General features: G+C 46.0%; 1 protein-coding gene, 1 non-coding gene and 1 pseudogene across 21 annotated transcripts in view; 2 read left to right on the forward strand and 1 right to left on the reverse strand.

Moving 5' to 3' along the window:
• The window catches only part of TEX14 (testis expressed 14, intercellular bridge forming factor), a 536,718-nt gene that overhangs the window by 88,553 nt on the left and 431,772 nt on the right, over window positions 1–16,393 (forward strand). The gene's annotated exons all lie outside the window — the stretch shown is intronic.
• On the forward strand, window positions 34–163 carry LOC130359376 (small nucleolar RNA U3; annotated as a pseudogene).
• Window positions 6,856–7,073, reverse strand: LOC130360050 (small nucleolar RNA U3). The gene has a single exon (XR_008890533.1). It is a non-coding gene; the product is annotated as a small nucleolar RNA U3 (small nucleolar RNA).

The raw sequence follows: 16,393 nt of genomic DNA on the forward strand, positions 1-16,393 counted from the left end.
GAGCTGGGTCGTGAAATCGGGTCGGATCGGGTCAGGAGCTGTAGTGATCTCTCCTGAGCGCGAATTGAGCTTTCAGTTCTGCTTCATTGCAGGTACTGACTGCTGTTGATGACCGTGCTCTTTCTCTATCATAGAGAGGGTGGAGAGAGAGATCACAAGCTGAGTGGTTGGTTTATATTTTGTAATAATTATAGAAAAATGGAAGTGTTTGGGAATCTCTCTTTGAAGTTCTATGATGTTCTCTTGTCCTTTCTCTGTTTGTTATACTGTCTTAAATGTTTGTGGAACAATGGTTATATTGCACAGAGAGATGTGCTGCAACTGAGAATAAAAGCGTAATGTATTTACATTTTTTTAAAGAGTGTCATAAAGATTTACTATGGTATTGTCGCTATATGAACAGTTATTGTGTTAATTTATTGTGTGTAGCATTCTAACCTGTGTTGCATTGCAGTAAATTTTATATTCATGACGGTTGATTGCTAATAAAGTTACTTTCTATAGGATCGGGGCTTCCGGCTAGGATCGGGTAATTTTTATAGATCCGGTCGGATGTCCGGGCAGTATTACACACTGAGCACATCCACTTATTTATTTATTTTTTGTCACTGTCCACTTTTTGTGCCCTTGCACTTTTTACTTGCACTTGTATGATTTGAGAGCACATACCTCGGCTTTCAATAAAAATTGAAGCACGGGCACCATGATCTCTGCACCTTTGTGGCACTCACCTCTTGATTCCCGGCCTTCTGGCTAGGATCAGAGAATTTTTTTTTAGATCTGGCCGGATGTCCGGGCAGTATATCTGCACACATTCACTTATTGCGTGTTGTGTGTCCACAGGATTTGTCAGGATGCGGTAGCCCTTCTGGGAGTCCCTCCTGGGGGTCTAGGGGAGGTGTGTGTGGCCATTAGGTTCCGTACCTCCCTGCAAACACCCCGGGTACTCCTGCTCTGGCAGGGTACCTACCGTTATCGGCTCTGCGGGCAGATACCTTGGCCAACGCCTAGGTGGATGCCGGGAGCATTTGTGGTCCCTTAGTAGTTTCGGTGAAAAGGGACATCGAACCTGGAACCTTGCAGGTACCTTTTGGTCCGGAGGCGAAGGGTAAGGGTAAGGGTAAGGTTTGATGGGGGGCCTCTCTCCTATCGGAGGAGGGCTTGCGATAGACCGCATCCTCTGTTCAAGTTTTTTTTAGTGTAACACGTTTGCACTTTTTCTTGCACTTTGGGTGATTCGAGAATACGTTCCCCAGCTCTTAAAAAAAATACTCTTCCCCTTTGGCACTCACCCTTGGTATCCCGGCCTTCTGGCTAGGATCAGGGCAATTTTTATAGATCTGGCTGGATGACCGGGCAGTATATCTGCACTTATCCACTTATTTATTTTTTGTGTTTTGTCACTGTGCCACTTTTACATGTTGTTTTGTACACAGGATTGTCAGGATGCGGTAGCCCTTCTGGGTGTCCCTCCTGGCGGTCTAGGGGAGGTGTGTGTGGCCATTAGGTTCCTCACCTCCCTGCAACCCCTGGGCATCTTGGCTTTGGTCAAGATGCCATCAGTATACGGCTCCTCGGCTGATACCTTTACATCTCATCCTGTGCTGGTCCCGTCTTTGAGATTTATAAAGCCTGCCTGAATCAGACTTTATCAATCAAGCGCAGAGCACACAGATGAATGTAGTTCTATGGAACTACATTGATCTGTATGAGGAAAATAATTATTCCTCCAAAAAGTCCCCTAATCATGGGTGATGCTGGAGGTCTTTTTGTGCTCCCACTAGGTGATACTTGTAACTACCTTTAATGCTGTAACTCTTTACTGACAATGACTTAGTTACTTGCAGTATTCAGGGTACCCTTTGTATGTCTCCCTCTGTTGCATGTTTTATACAGCCTACATAGTGTTTGATATATATGTTTCTTAAACTTCATGCCCAGCAATTGATACATTAGTCTCTGTTTACAACTGATCTGATACAGCTATATTTTGTAGTGATTTTAAATGTCATGTCTCAATGCATTCATGTTTAATAAAATTTTAATATTTTTTGATCTACATACGCATATTTTTTCTCTTGTTGTTCTATGGTATATGCGTAGGATCCCTAATAATTGGCAATTTTTGTTTGCACATTCCACACAAACCGGATAACATCCCAATTGAACTAGGGAGTGTTCCAGTTGTAAGGGATGGAGCTGTCCCACTTGTCCCAACTGAGCTTTCTCCAGAGGGGCAAGAGAAACAAGCAAGACATGGACCTGCCCGCTGAGCCAGTCTTTTCCACAAGAGTCCGCTGCACGCTGACACATGCAAAGAAAGCCTGAAGCAAAGTGGGGATATCAGGGATCTCTTTCCTACCCTTGTGGGGCTCCTTATACATCACAATCCGCTTTACTGTCCATTTTGCCCCAGATGAAGTGAAACATGGTCCGGGTGATGGCCTTGCAAACAGTGGTATGGGGAGGCCAGGCCTGTGCGGTGTATTGGAGCACAGGCTTCCTGGAGCTCCACAGTCCAATCTTAGAGTTCATTTTTGCCAGTCGGTCATGCCAAGACGTTAAGGCCGCTCCTTTCTTCCCAAACCAGACTCCCAAGATTTGCTTCCGACTTCCTGCAGTTGACTTTTGCCCCAGAAGCTTTGCCGAAGTCCTGGCAGGTCTGGACGAGTGCAGTCACCGAACGCAGAAGTCAGCGCAGAAGACGGTCAAGTAGTCCATGTAAAATGAGCACTTGACCTCATTGCGATCTGGTCCTGGTGCGGTGATCCCTCAGATCTCTCCATTATGCTGGATAGACTCAGAGAAGAGCTCTATAACATAAACAAAAACAAGAGGTGAAAGAGGGCAGCCTTGTCTGACCCTGGAAAGGATAGGAAAGGGGTCAGTGTTCCAGCCGTTCACCAGCGTCGTGCTGCAAATGTCAACATACATCAGAAGAGCAAAACATCTTCCCCAGACCCAGCTTGCGCAAAGCCCTGCCCATGAATTTGTGAGAGACATGGTAAAACGCCTTCTTCTGATCCAGACTGACCAGGGCGGCGTAGGCATGACGGTCCTGAATATAATGGACCGTGTCTCTCACAAGGGCAAGGCTGTCGGCGATCCTGCGATCGGTAATGCCACAGGTTTGGTTCGGGTGGATGATCTGCCCGATGACCGACTTCAGCCTGTTTGCTAGCACTTTGGCGAGGATCTTGTAGTCCACGTTCAAGAGAGAGATAAGACGTTAGTTTTTCCACTCACATCTCTCCCTTCCGCTTATACAAGATCGTGATCATCCCTTCCCTCATCGACGGAGGCATTCTGCCCCCCACCACCATCTCCTCGAACACCTCCAACAGGTCCAGAAAGATCAGGTCCCCAAGCGCTACATAGAGCTCGGCCGGGAGACCGTCACTGCCCGGGGTCCTGCTGGGCTTAAAGGATTTAGCGGCAGAGAGCAGCTCCCCCACTGTCAAGAGATCGTCCATAGCCGTGGCACCTGCAGGATCAACAACGTTAGTGTTTCCTGACAGGAACCTCTCAGCGGCTTCGGGGTCGGATGTCTTTGGGACGTAGAGATTGCGGTAGTACTCTGTTACAGACCCCATCATATCCTCCCTTCCCTTCCGCATATGTCCAGTCTCATCTCTCAGTTCTATCAGGGGCGTGTGGCCGGCGTGGAGTTTCCTGAAAAAAAGAGTTACATTTCTTACCCTTTTCCAGGTTCTCCACCTTGGAATGAAAGAGGATTTGCTTGGATTCCTCCTCAGAGTTCCTTTTCCAAGCTCTTTTTGGTCTCCTCCAGCTCCTCCCTGACATTCCAGCGGCATCGGAGCAGGTCTTGCAGCGATCGCAACTCTCGCTGCAGCCTCCTGAAGTCACACTTCTTCTCACACGCTTGTCTGTTTTTGGCTGAAAGAAACAGCGAAATTCGACTTTACCATACAATTGCTTGTACAGTTGAAGAAACATTTATCATTTCGCCACACAATGTAAGCGTCTCTAAGTTCCTCCAGGACCTCCTTCTGCGCCAACAGGGCACAATTCAACTTCCAGGAGCCCGAGCCAGTTGGGAAACCATGGCTCACAACCCCTTGAAATCGAATGGCCCTGTGGTCAGAAAAGAAGCAGGGGACCATAGAGTGCTTAATCTGCTTGACCGTTTTAGACGTGAATAGGAAGTCTATCCGAGAACGGAGTTAGCCATCAGGGAGGCTCCGCATGTAATTTACAGAGCCTTTCCTGATGGACCCCACAGCGTCCTGACAGCATGCCTCTGTCACCATCTCGATCAGCAGCTTGGAGGAAGGGTCCAGTCTGGCAGATGTGCTGGAACTGCGCCCGTCTGTTTCAATGATGCAGTTAAAACACTACTGCCCTAGTGGTTGCGAGCTGGGTCTGCAGGGTCTGGGTCAGGAGAGGCGTACACATTGATGAGCTGTATGGGCTCCCCCGCCCAGGAGCCATCTGCAACAAGAAGTCTGCCGCAGAGAAGCTCCCGGACGGCTTTCACCTTCTTACCCTCCTTCTTAGGCTGGGTTCACACCACGTTTTCTTAAATACGGTTCCCGTATACGGTTTGGAGGAGGGGGCGGGGCTTAATCGCGGCGCCCGCACTCAGCCGTATTCGGGAACCGTATTTAATGCAAGTCTATGAGCCGACCGGAGTGAACCGCAGCCTCCGGTCGGCTTCGTTTTCGGCCTTATGCGGTTTCCCGACCGCAGGCAAAAACGTGGTGCCGCGATTAAGCCCCGCCCCCTCCTCCAAACCGTATACGGGAACCGTATTTAAGAAAACGTGGTGTGAACCCAGCCTTAGGCTGGGTTCACACTACGTTTTTGCCATACTGTTTTCAATCCGTTTCTCTAAAGAAAACCGTATGGCAAAAAACGGATGGAACAGTATGGAAAAAAGTAAACCGTATGCGTTTTTAAACAGTCTACTGTTTTTAAAAGTGCATACAGTTCCGTCAGTTTTAATAGAAAAAAACCCCATACGTTTTTGAAAATTTTGGCCATTTTTAATGGGAGGGGTCTTGGGTGGGGACTTTAGGATTCAAATGCGCATGTGCAAAGTAAAAACGTATACGTTTTTCCCGTATGGAACCGTATACATGTGCGTTTCCCATTGACGTCCATGTTAAAAAAAAATGTATGCGATTGCAGTACGGTTTTCAAACCGGAGACAAAATTGTGGTCAATTTAATCTCTTCACCTTGTGGCACTCACCTCTTGATTCCCGGCCTTCTGGCTAGGATCAGAGAAATTTTTATAGATCCGGCCGGATGTCCGGGCAGTATATCTGAACACATTCACTTATTTATTTCTTTTTGTCTCACTGTGTCACTTTTTACGTGTTGTGTGTTCACAGGATTTGTCAGGATGCGGTAGCCCTTCTGGGTGTCCCTCCTGGCGGTCTAGGGGAGGTGTGTGTGGCCATTAGGTTCCGCACCTCCCTGCAAACACCCCGGGTACTCCTGCTTTGGCAGGGTACCTACCGTTATCGGCTCTGCGGGCAGATACCTTGGCTAACGTCAAGGGGGATGCCGGGAGCATTTGTGGTCCCCTAGTAGCTTCGGCGAAAAGGGACATCGAACCTGGAACCTCGCAGGTACCTTTTGGTCCGGAGGCGAAGGGTAAGGTTTGTTGGGGGCCTCTCTCCTATCGGAGAAGGGCTTGCGATAGACCACATCCTTTGTGCACGTTTTTTTTAGTGTAACACGTTTGCACTTTTTCTTGCACTTTGGGTGAATCGAGAGCACGTTCCTCGACTTTAGATAAAAAAAAAAAAACATATTCTCACGCTGTCCCTACATTTTTTTTAAAATGAAAATAACTTGATCAATCGTCATAAACATACTTACATACTGTGATAAAGCGTAGGCTAGGAAGCAGCACACAATAAATTAATACAATTACCACAGTGCAACAATACAACATAAAGCATAGGTGTCCCTACACTGTACATTATACCACATGCTACACTAACATTCCTGCACAAGCTGTAAAATAAAACAAAGTCAAACAATAAAACACCACAGACACTGTTAGGGGATGGGAAAGAAATACAGAGGTAACAGAATCCCTTTCATAATTATGATGATAGGCTGAAAGCTGTCCGACATTCCCGTCCCCAGGAAGCAGATGAGGCCGGTACAGGACATACAGGAGGTGAGTTAAAGTTTATTTTGTTTATTTTTTGCAGCTCGGGCATAGGGATACAGCATAAGGATACCGCACAGTATAGGGTGTCAGCGCCGGCGGCCCGCAACAAACAGGAGGAAGAGGAGGGCAGCGCTTGCGGGTGACATGTAAGTATTTACCCAGATGGGGACAGTGCAGCGGTGGGCTGATAATTAATTGGGGGGCAGAACAGCGCTCTCGGGACACATATGATTAGTTCCCCATTATGGGGACAGCGCAGCCCTGGGCTGATAATTCATTCATTCCTGAGGGGGAGGGGCCAAACCAGTATTGCGGTATGGGTTAAAATTTATATCGTGCAGCACCAAAATTTTGGTATTCGGTATGAACCGGTATACCGTCCAGCCCTAGTATATGTCTCCATACAATACCTCCCATTATATTATTTATTTGCACCTCCAATAGTCCATACACATATGGAATTAGGTAGATATACATTCACCCCTGTGTAAGGTTAATATTCATATGGGTATATTATGCAGCAATAAAAACACATTACGCTTTTATTCTCAGTTGCAGCACATCTCTCTGTGCAATATAACCATTGTTCCACAAACATTCAAGACAGTATAACAAACAGAGAAAGGACAAGAGAACATCATGGAACTTCAAAGAGAGATTCCCAAACACTTCCATTTTTCTATAATTATTACAAAATATAAACCAACCACTCAGCTTGTAATCTCTCTCTCCACCCTCTCTATGATAAAGAAGGAGAACGGTCATCAACAGCAGCCAGTCCCTGCAATGAAGCAGAACTGAAAGCTCACTTCGCGCTCAAGAGAGATCACTACAGCTCCTCCTCATGGTTGGTGAGCTTGGACACTTTCTGTGACATTTCCACAATTACGACCTATAGAAATGATCCCTGAAAGTATAGTCCTAACCTTCTGTTGCTCTACAGACACTCCGGGTGATAGGACCCTGCGTCTAACATTAGGGAGACGCCCACACAGTGTTACAAATATGGAACCCTGAACACAACCTAACAAATAAGGAACCCTGAACATCATAGTTAGAGCTATGACTACAAGAAAAATACAAGCTGTTATATCTGTATAAAAGTCGAAAAAGCTAATACCCAGAATACAACTGCTGCTTTCACTTCTGAATTTGCATGTGAGTTCAAACAACCAGTGGGAACCGTGTTTAGCTCTGCTGCTCCGCCTACTCACTTGCACGTGTGATCTGATCACTAACAGGCATAAACTGCACCCTCCCCCTCTTGCATTTCCTGTTTACTGACTCTACCTGCACAGCAAACACAAGCATGACGTAGAAAGTGACAAGTCAGGGGGGCAACGATCAAGAGCTCTGAAATTCTTTTCTTGAAGCATGGCTCCTGATACATTTGCATTTGTATGTCAGCTGAATTCTGCAGTAAGCGAACAGCAGGAAACCTCCCCTCTCCCCATCCCCCATCGACATAAAAAACTATTCTTGTATGCTATTTCTGTCAATTATTAGAATGAAAGGCAGCAGCAATACAGAATGTTACAGTGTTATGATCATTTTTTTTATTAAAGAAGTACTGCAGCCATAGACACCTATCCCTATATCTGTACTTTGATGCTTCTTCTGAGACTTTTCCTTCCATTTTTTTAACCCGTGTGAAAAAATGTGGGACTTTTGGAGAAGATTCATTAAAACCTGTGCAGAGGAAGAGTGGTGCAGTTGCCCATAGCAACCAATATATATTATGAAGCAATTAAAAAAAAAAATAAAATTTAAAGCCGAGGAACGTGCTCTCGAATTTATTTATTTATTTTTTATCTAAAGCCAAGGAACGTGCTCTCGATTTTTTTTTTTTTTTTTTATCTAAAGCCGAGGAACGTGCTCTCGATTCTTTTTTTCAAGCCGAGGAACGTGCTCTCAATTCATCCAAAGTGCAAGAAACAGTGCAAACGTGTTACACTAAAAAAAACGTGCTCAAAGGATGCGGTCTATCGCAAGCCCTTCTCCGATAGGAGAGAGGCCCCCCAACAAACCTTACCCTTCGCCTCCGGACCAAAAGGTACCTGCGAACCCTCCCAGAAGTGCTTAAGCCTAGGGCAGAACAACCAGATATGCGATAAGGAGCCAGTTTTTTCATTACAACGCCAGCAAAGGTTACTGTTAACCAGTTTAAGGCGATAAAGCCACTCTGGTGTGCGATACCACCTAGTCAGGAGGCTGAAGGAGTTTTCTTGAATTCTAACGCATCTAGAGAAACCATGTGAGCGTGAGAGAATAGTTTTAACTTCATCTCTAGAAAAAGTAATTTTTATCTCAGTGCTCCAAGCAAGCAGATAACTAGGTGTCGCAGGTGAAGAAGAGATCAGTAAATCTGCATACAAATTAGACATAATACCTTTGGGAAGCATAGGAAGAAGGTAGTATTTATCAAGCCAAGAAAGAGGGGGTAGCGAGGGGAGGAGTCTACGAAATTGCCTAGTTGTTTGTCGTAAGTGTAGGCGTGATAGAAAATTAAGTTCCTTGCGGGCGATATTGGGCAGCAAGCCCGCCGGATCACCATTCTCGGTAGAGTAAAGATCTTTTATGGTGAACCTGCTGAAACGTGACCAAACATCCCTGTGGTCGCCCCCTAAGTTTAAATAGAGGGGCAAATCTGAAAGGGGAGCTAGCGCTGATATGTTGTGTATACCTGACTCTGAGGCTAAGTAATTGCGGTATGTTTGGATGGTGCCCTTGGTTAAGGGGTTAAGGAAGTTTGGTAAAGGACTGGCAGAAAGAGACGACCTAAGTGCTCCCCAAGAGGCACTATCCATGAGGCACCATTCCAGTTCTGCGAATAAAGGCCTGGGGGTAGGACGGGCTAAGTCCAGCCATCTTGTAAGATGTATGGCCTGGTAATATTTATAAAGATCTGGTAGGCCCATGCCTCCCTGCGAGGATTTAAGAATTAGCAGTCTATGGGGGAGTCTTGGCTTTCTACCAGTCCATAGGAATCTAGTGAATTCCTGACGGAGGGTGTTAAAAAAGGAGGTAGGAACCGCAATTGGTAGGGTCTGTAGAACATATAGGATTTGAGGGACTATATACGTTTTAAGATAATTTTTTCTACCTAACCATGAAGTCATGGGGAGTTTAAAATTAGCCAGTTGTTGTTTAATTTTATTCAACAACGGAGTGTAATTTTCTGAAAAAATGGATGCCGTGGTCTTGGTTAGAAGGATGCCTAAAAACTTCCTATATTTATCTGGCCAATTAAACGGGGCTAGTGTTTTTAGAGAGGGTACTTTCTTTTTGGGTACAGATATGTTTAAAATTTCGGATTTACTAAAGTTCACTTTAAAGTTAGAAATTTGACCATATTCCTTAAAGATTTCTAACACCCTGGGGAGTGCCACAGAGGGATTAGTAATGATTAAAAGAAAGTGATCTGCAAAAGCAGCGGTTTTATGCATATAATCTCCTATTTGCATACCTTGTATGGCTTCAGTTTGTCTGATCTTTTGTATCAGGGCCTCTATTGTTAAGACAAATAGTGTTGGGGATAGCGGGCATCCTTGGCGAGTCCCGTTTGTGATATTAAAATGTGGTGATAATGTACCGTTAATGCATAAACGGGCTGAAGGGCATGAATATAAGGTGCAAATGGCAGATATGAACCCTGAAGGAAAATAAAATTTCTGTAATATCGCTTTCATAAAGGACCATGAGACACGGTCGAATGCTTTTTCAGCATCTGTACCTAACAAAATAAGATCAGTGTGGGAATGTTGTGCATGGTGTATAAGAGAAAGGAGGCGAGTAGTGTTATTCTTACCTTCTCTGGATTGAACAAAACCTACTTGCTCAGGGCCAATGAGCTGGGGGATAAGATGTTTCATGCGGAAAGCTAATAGTTTGGCATACCATTTTATATCAGAATTTAATAAAGAAATAGGGCGATAATTGCCACAATCAAGTTTGTTCTTCCCTTCCTTATGTAGTAAAGTAATGTGTGCTTCCAGCGCCTGTGGGGGTAGTGGAGCACCCTGTAAGAGGCTATTGCATAGAGAAGTACATTTAGTAAGTAATGGTTGTTTAAGAGTTTTGTAATAAGAAATAGGGAGGCCGTCTGGACCAGGGCTCTTTCCCGAGGGGATGGAAGCCAGTACTTTGGAAAACTCATCTTCTGTAAATGGTGATGTTAAGGTTTCTTTATCAGCTTCGGAAAGAGAGGGGAGCAAAATTGAGTCAAGAAAATGGAAAGTCAGGGTTGCAGTATCAGGGGGTTGAGGTATTTTGCACAAGGAGCTATAAAAGTGGAGGAAAGTTTCCGTAATAGAATCAATATCACTAGTTACCGATCCTGAGAGTGTGTTGAGTTGGGAAATAAATGTTTGTTCCGCTCGTTTTTTTTTTAGTAAGGAGGTAGTTAATTTAGAACCTTTGTCACCATGAGCATAAAATCTGAAAGAGCTCCTTTGGTAAGCTTTCGCAGACTTTATATTCAGTAGATCCTTCAGGGAGTTACGGAGAGTAGCCAGATCAGATTGAGCAGATCGCATATCTGATAGCTTACTCAATCTTTCCAATGAAGATATTTGAGATAAAAGTGAATTAAGTTCAGAAAAACGTTGCTTCTTCAGTTTAGAACCTAATGCAATAAATTCTCCCCTAATAAAGGCTTTGTGAGCCTCCCAGACAATTGGTAATGGAGTATCTTTGTTTTCATTGTGTTCAAAATATTCTGTCAGTAAGTGAGTGAAGCGATCTCTGTGTGCTTCAGAATCTAAAAGAGTTTCATTAAGAGTCCATGTCCAATGCCTGGGAGGTATATTTGTGAAGGAAAAGTTAACAAATACTGGGGCATGATCAGATAGTGTGGTGGGTCCAATAGAGGAAGATATTGCTTGGAGGAGAAACCTATTTGATACCAAGATATAATCTAACCTGTGAGAAGAATTGTGCATAGGAGAGTAGAAAGTATAGTCTTTTGTGGTAGGGTTGTGGGACCTCCAGACATCAATAAGGTCAAGGGTAGATAGTGCCTTATGAATTGATGATAGTACTCTACAGGAGATAAATGAACGTTGGGAGGAAGTGTCTAATAATGGATTTAAAGCAACATTAAAGTCTCCTCCTACTATGAGGACACCTTCGGTGAACTGTTTCAGCTGATCCAGAACGGAAACAAACCAATTTGCATGTTGTATGTTAGGGGCGTATAAGTTAGCTATGGTTACTAAAGAACCAGCTAAGCAACCCTTAATAAAAAGAAATCTCCCCTCTGGATCATAGAAAGAAGTAGTGTGTGTGAAGGGAGTGTTTTTGTGTATAGCAATACTCACTCCTTTAGAAGCCAAGGTGGGATGTGTGCTGTGGAACCACTGGGTGTAGAAATGGGTCGGGAGCTTGGGAATGCGGGTGCCTCTAAAATGTGTTTCCTGGATTAGGGCGATATCCACCCCGTCTTTACGGATATGGGACAAGAGTTGTCCCCTCTTTTTTGGGCTCGTTGAAGCCCCTGACATTATAAGTAGAAACAGTTACAGCGTTAGTCATCACATAACATGAAGAAGGAGGTGAACCATCATTATCTGCTCACAATAAAGTTGCCTGGTGAACAAAGGCCAATTTTAACAAACCAATAAACAATTATACAACAATACCACAAGTTATATGGTAGAATGTAGACCATCTTGTAGTCAGTATTTATAAAGCAACCAACAATTAGTCAGAACTGCATTAACCTGTTGGGGACGAAGGGCGTATGCATACGCCCTTGCGTCCTGGTACTTAAGGACGAAGGGCGTATCCATACGCCCGTGGGAATTTCGGCGCCGGGCGGGGACCGGGCCGGGGTGACTGCTGATATCTATCAGCAGGCACCCCGTGCAAATGCCCAGGGGGGTCATTAGACCCCCCCATGTCAGCGATCGGCGCAAATCGCAAGTGAATTCACACTTGCGATTTGCGCCGATTCCGGGTCATTACGGGTCTATGGTGACCTGATGACCCGGAATAGAAGGGGGATCGCGGGTGTCTAAGACACCCACGATCCCCCTGTAGCGATAGGAGTGAGGTGGCAGGGTTGCCACCCCTCCTATCTCTGCTATTGGTGGTCTAGACGCGACCACCAATAGCAGATCTGGGGCGGAGGGGTTTACTTTCGTTTTCCCCGTCCTGCCCTCCCACAATAGGCGGGGCAGAACGGGGAAAACGAAGAGGACCGGGCGCCGACGTCCACTTACCCCTCCGAAGGCAGCGGAGCGACGGGGATCGGCGGCGGCGACGGAGATCTGCGGCGGCGTGCGGCAGAAGAGGACGGCTCCCGGATGCGACGGAAGCCGGTGAGTAGTTGCATAGCAACATCTAGAGGGCTACAGTCTGAGACCACCATAGTGGTCTCTAGACTGTAGCCCTCCAGATGTTGCAAAACTACAACTCCCAGCATGCCCAGACAGCTGTTTGCTGTGTGGGCATGCTGGAATTTGTAGTTTTGCAACAGCTGGAGGTCTGCAGTTTAGAGACCACTGCACAGTGATCTCTATACTGCCCTCTAGATCTTGCAAAACTACAACTCCTAGCATGCCCACACAGCTGTTTGCTGTCTGGGCATGCTGGGAGTTGTAGTTTTGCAACATCTGGAGGTCCACAGTTTGGAGATCACTGTTCAGTGGTCTCTAAATTGTAGCACTCCAGATGTTGCAAAACTACAAATTCCAGCATGCCCACACAGAAAACAGCTGTCTCGGCATGCTGGGAGTTGTAGTTGCGTACCTCCAGCTGTTGCATAACTACATCTCCCAGCATGCCCTTCTGTGATCAGACATGCTGGGAATTGTAGTTTTGCAACAGCTGGAGGCACACTGGTTGGAAAATACTGAGTTAGGTAACAGAACCCAACTCAGTATTTTCCAACCAGTGTGCCTCCAGCTGTTTCAAAACTACAACTCCCAGCATGTACTGACAGACCGTGCATGCTGGGAGTTGTAGTTTTGCAACAGCTGGAGGCTCACTGGTTGGAAAATACTGAGTTAGGTAACAGAACCTAACTGAAGGTTTTCCAACCAGTGTGCTTCTAGCTGTTGCAAAACTACAACTCCCAGCATGTACTGACAGACCGTGCATGCTGGGAGTTGTAGTTTTGAAACAGCTGGAGGCTCACTGGTTGGAAAATACTGAGTTAGGTAACAGAACCTAACTGAAGGTTTTCCAACCAGTGTGCTTCTAGCTGTTGCAAAACTACAACTACAAGCATGTACTGACAGACCGTGCATGCTGGGAGTTGTAGTTTTGAAACAGCTGGAGGTTTGCCCCCCCCCCCCCCCCATGTGAACGTACAGGGTACATTCACACGGGCGGGTTTACAGCAAGTTTCTTGCTTCAAGTATGAGCTGCGGCAAATTTTTCGCCGCAGCGCAAATTCCTAGCGGGAAACTCACCGTAACCCGCCAGTGTGAATGTACCCTAAAAACACTACACTACACTAACACCTAATAAAGAGTAAAACACTACATAAACACCCCCTTACACTGTCCCCCCCCCCAATAAAAAGGAAAAACGTATTGTACAGCAGTGTTTTCAAAACGGAGCCTCCAGCTGTTGCAAAACAACAACTCCCAGCATTTTCGGACAGCCACTGACTGTCCAGGCATGCTGGGAGTTTAGCAACAGCTGGAGGCACCCTGTTTGGGAATCACTGGCGTAGAATACCCCTATGTCCACCCCTATGCAATCCCTAATTTAGTCCTCAAATGAGCATGGCACTCTCTCACTTTGGAGCCCTGTCGTATTTCAAGGAAACAGTTAATAAGATAAGTTTGCGTAGTTTCAAGTTGCTCTACCCTGTTACCCACTTGTTTTATATCATGCTTAAGTTCATTCAGGTCTTGACGGATGGGGTCCAGGGCAGAGGTAATTAGTTCACTCATGAAGGATCTGGAAACTGGGAGTTCCCCCGACTGCGACTGGTTATCCATTTCGCTGTCTGAGCAATCACCAGTGCGGGTTCTAGAGACAGGCGTAGAATATTTAGCAGATGGAGAGGCTTGAGATTGTGCCTTACGTTTATCTCCCTTTAAGTGCTTAGTAACAAAGTCTTCGATACTACTTTTCTGCTGGTGGGTAACTGATGTATCTCTGTGTTTCGGAGGTCCTATTTTAACCATCTCCACTCTCCCAAGGGGTAGAGAGGAGCTTAAGGATTTAGAGGATGAAAACAAAGCTGCATGGACAAATCAAGTGCAGTTTTGGCAGATAAGGAAGAACCTAGTGCATTGTAGTTAGGTGGTGCTTAATGTGCATGGTAGAGTCCCTTTTACGCAGATTCTGACAGTAATAACAATTAGAAGAGAAGCTGACGTCAGCTATTGGCTGCTGACACGCCAAGTGTGGGGGGGGGGGGAAGTATAGAGCTGAGCAAAAGCACTTCAGGCGGTAGTGTGAGATATAGAATACAAAGGGAGTTGGTAAAAGTGATTATAGAATGCAGTACCAGTCTTTGGGCAATAGGTGGCAGCACTATATAAAGAGGGTCACAGTGCAAATACAGTTGTATAGCAATGTAATCTGGTGTCTAGGAGAGGTTGTAGATAACAGTCTAGGAAGCAGATAAGCTAAGTGACAATAGTGTCCCTCCTCTGAGTGTGTTCTCTGACAAGTTGGGGGAGGGAGGCTGCTCAAGTATTGGGTAAGTGATCAAGTATTGGGTAAGGCCATCGTATGTCGATTTGATCATATGTCTGGGCTATCGCATGTCGGGGGGTTACTGTACACTGTACCACATTCCGCTCCATCACTCATTATCGAAGAAACAAAGTAAAAAAAAAAACAATGCATTACAATCTGTGATTGGGGAGGGGTGTGGGATCTATGGGGGTAGGGAGGGACAAATCACAGGGCCAAACCACTCAGCAAATGTATGGGGAGTTGGGGAAGTAGACGGGCTTTAGTTCTCTTCTTTATCGACATCCGGACTGTCCAAGATAAAATAGTCTCTAAGCCTGCTGTGGATCAGCCTGCCGCATTCCCGGATGAAGGTGAGGCGGTTCCTGGTCAGCCATATAATGTCCCTAAAAGAGTTCATAAGGCGCCAGGCCTCCTTTATGGTTTCCACGCTGTGAACCCCAGGAATTTGTCCATAAAGCACCGAATAGTATGATAAGTTGTTCATGGGTACCGAGTCTCTAAGTTCCAGTTCCATGGCGTTCAATAAACCCTTGGCAAAGGGGCACTGCCAAAAGACGTGCATAGATGTTTCCTCCACATAGGGGCACCTGGGGCTGTACCTGTATCTGCTCAGGCCACGGACATGCATGAATGACCTTAGAGACAGTCCCCCCTGAATGGCCCCCCCCAAACAGTCTCTGCAGTGGCCTTTGGGAGCCCTGGAACGAGCTCCAGCAAGTCCTTAGCGCTGATGAGCTTGTAAACAGTCTTAGGTTGGGCTTGAGTCCCTCCAGTTGATGTTCCCTTATGAACCTGATGACATCCCCGTAGATCCAAGGAGTGCGCCAGTAGTAAGGGATGGAGCTGTCCCACTTGTCCCAGCTGAGCCTCTTCCAGAGGGGCAGGAGAAACAGACGAGACATGGACCTGCCCGCAAAGCCTTTCTTTTTAACCAGAGTCCACTGCATGCTGACACATGCAAAAGAAGCCTGCAGCAGAGTGGGGATATCAAGGAAAACCTTCCCCCCTTTCTGGGCTCCATGTACATCACAGTTCACTTAACTCTGTCCATTTATCCCCAGATGAAGCAAAAACCAGACCGGGTGATGGCCCTGCAAATGGTGGTATGAGGGGGCTTGCCTGTACGGTGTACAGTAGCACAGTCAAAACTTCCCTCTGCAGGACAAGTATTTAGCCCTCAATTGAGAGCTGTCTGGTACTCCAAAATGTGATCTCTGAGTTCATCTTAGCCAGTCGGTCTTGCCAGGACTTGAGGGTCGCACCTTCCTTCCCAAATCAGACTCCGAGGATTTGGATGAAGTCTGGTTTAACTATGAAGGGGGCGGAAGATGCCAGGTGTGATTCCCCGAAGAGCATAGCTTCCGGCAGTTGATATGAAAGAGGGCAGCCTTGTCTGACCCCAGAGAGGATAGGAAAGTAGTCAGTCTTCCAGCCGTTCACCAGCACTGTACTGCAAACGTCAAGGTACATCACGTTAACATTCATATCTTCCCCAGACCCAGCTTGCAAAATGAAGCCCTGCCCATGAATTCATGAGAGACACGGTCAAACGCCTTCTCCTGATCCAGACTGACAAGGGCGG

The sequence above is a fragment of the Hyla sarda genome, chromosome 2 (assembly GCF_029499605.1).
Source record: "Hyla sarda isolate aHylSar1 chromosome 2, aHylSar1.hap1, whole genome shotgun sequence".
Lineage (NCBI taxonomy): Eukaryota > Metazoa > Chordata > Amphibia > Anura > Hylidae > Hyla > Hyla sarda.